Source organism: Passer montanus, unplaced genomic scaffold, assembly GCF_014805655.1.
Source record: "Passer montanus isolate IOZ18808 unplaced genomic scaffold, ASM1480565v1 scaffold14, whole genome shotgun sequence".
NCBI lineage: Eukaryota > Metazoa > Chordata > Aves > Passeriformes > Passeridae > Passer > Passer montanus.
The window spans coordinates 14,900,000-14,903,034 of NW_024360941.1; positions in this window are offsets into that span (position 1 = coordinate 14,900,000).

Genomic DNA, 3,035 nt, shown 5'->3' on the forward strand with positions numbered 1-3,035 from the left:
CGGGCATGAGAAGATAAAATAAACATTCAAATGTACTTATATTATTTAAATTGCCAGTAAAGCACCTGAAACCAGCAAATCAAATAATGTTAAATGTTAAAATAAAATGTACTAGTCCTTTAATATAGATCATTCTGTAAAGAAGCTAATGAAACCTTACAGGTCCACCAGGTTAAAAACAACTGAATTCAGGCAAGGACTAAGTTTGTTGCTAAGGTTATTCAGATAAATTTATTCTATTTCTGAAGACTAAAGAGCACAGTTCTTTATACTGAGGTATTCCCTTGTTATTGAAATATAGGCTCTCTTTATAGCTTATTACTACATAGAAATGTGACGTCTACAGGTATCTGACCAAAACAAGGCATTTTCAAAAGCCAGAGATGCAATACAGGTTTTTAAAGCCCATTTTGGTGAAGGTAGCTCCAAGAATTAGCTTTTTAAATGGTTGAACAGGAAAAGCTCAAACCACTGCACATGGAGATAAAAAGTTTGTCCTTGAGTACTGCATCCACTTCCAACACAATTCTGTATCCACTCAAAAAGTCCTGCAATGCCCAACTGTATCTCTAAGTTATAAGTCTACAAGATATATTAAAATCCTAAAGCCTTTATGTGTAAGTTTAACACATTACAGTATTTACAGTTCAGAATATTTAAGGCTGTGATACTTGACTTTGTTGCCAGAGTTTTAACTGAGTTTTTCCTGAAGGTCTCTTAAATCTCTATTTTATAAACATTTATTCTAGTATTTGAAGGAAGCATTTAGAACTTGGACACATATAAAACTGTAAGATTTCTAACTTCCCACATTTGGTCCAGGTCCTAAGTGGCAAAGCTGCTGGAGTATGTAAAGAGCAAACAACAGAATTATAGTACATTCTGCTTAGAACTGACTTATTAGTATCTTGTTTGCAGTAGTGGCTGCCATTCTCTTACACTTTATGGGAAATTGGATTTACGCCTATGCTCCACATGTTGGCAAAAATTGAGGTAAAGAATGTGTTTTAACAGTGAGCTACCAGCATGCTAAAAGCAAAAATCCCTAACTCTGATAGTGTGTTACCAGTGTTCTACCTAGTCTTCTGGTGAAAGTAGACCAGGGAAGACACAACCAATGTAGGACTAAAACAAAGAAAAACAAAACAACAACAAAAAAATCCTCAAAAACTACCCCACCAGCATTAGGTAGGCCCCTAAAGATCATAAACAGGCTAGACATTCTTGGATGGAACAGCATTCCTGCAGCTAACCCAGTATACATCATCATTGAATACAGAGACTTCTACGCTTCTTTTCTAGAGGATGGGTTTGTGACTGCAGAAGGGGCTAAAAATAAGGGAAAAAAATCCAAAGAATAGTAACAATGACATCAGAGAATAGAAAGGCAGAGAAAATAAATTAACTTTGAAATCCCTGAACAACAAACACTGAACTTACATTGAACAGTGACATTTTATTGTAGATTCTACTCCACTACCATCAGAAAGATTCCATGGAGACGTTCCCAATTTGAACATTTGCTCACTAAAGTAACATAAGAGGAAAAGGTGAGGAGTTCAGAACTTGGACTAGCAAATCCCCTGAAGGTGACCTGGCTGAAGTGTTTGGTGACAGCAAAGCACCATAGCACCTGGCAGATGAGAACAGAAGTGTGTCCTCCTATCCTGTTATAAAAACTATAAAGAAGATACTAGCCCAATACAGCAAGAACACCAGATATCTGCTCATCCATGTATTTCTCTGTTCACAAGAAACAACAACAAAAAAAACAGCTCTGCACAGAATTGTGTGTAGTCTTGAGAGTTAACTAGATCCTCAGAAAGAGATCAGAAACAACAACTCAACACAAAATTAGATGGGATTTTCCCAAGAAGGTTACAGTGATGACTTACACCTAACTCTTCTCCAGAGCTGCAGAAATCACACTACTCACAGACACAAGTTCAGAACCACTTAGATGTTGACAAAATCTAAGGCTTTAATTAGCACATTAGCAGGAGTGCTACATCAATATCCAGGCAGCACATTTTTTGGAATAAGAACCTCTAAAATTATTGCTGAAGCATTCCTTTTATTAAGTGCTGACTTTTTTTCAGACACTGAAGTATCTTTGATTTGGACCACAGATCTATTTTCTTGGGACATCTAATCTCAGAATTTGAATCAGCTTTAAAATAAGTCCTATAAAATACCAGTGAACAGTTCACTCACCCTGAGAAGCAACAGCTTAGGACAACCACATAAGTGTAACGAAAGGCAGGGCTGAGACTGAAGACCCACTAGCCTGTGGAACAGATTTTTGCACTCACATGATTTTCCTTACTCACTTTTCTCCATTCAGAAGAAATATCACATTTTGCTGGAAGAATATAAAGTTTAGGACTGAAGATCAGTGATACAGAAAAGCACATGCTTGGATTGTAGTCTGAGATTTGAACCTGCCATGTCCTGTGATCCTATCTAGGTAACACACAGGTAGAGTCTTGGCTAAGAGGTTTATCTCCAGACTGCTTCCTGACAAGAAAGAAGCAGGATTTCTGACACATCACTTAATCAGCACTTTATCCTATTTACAACTCTCAAAACTGTACCATTCCTTCTACTCCTCCTCTTCCTTCCTTCTTGACTGTCTCCATGAAAACCTAATGCATTGAGAACGTTAAGAAAGTGTCTTCTCTCAATAGCAAGAGAGAAAATACATGCATGTATTTAGGACCTGTATTTTTCTCCTATAGAACACTGCATTTGGTCCTATCCATTCCCACCAGATATACCCCATCCCAAGACTGTCAGCTTACCAGAGGCAAGATTCATTGATTAAAGCACAGAATTGAGTTTTACTTCCAAATCTGATCATTTGCCTTACCATATGACACTATGGAATTCCAACCAAATTAGTTGCTTTGTTTTTTAACATTAGAAAAAATAACTATTTTCCAAAGAACTTCAGAACTAGTTTTTCTAAAGTGTTTCTGAGTTCCTCACATGATGAACTTATTTATATTGCATAAAACAGAAACAGGAAGGTGACC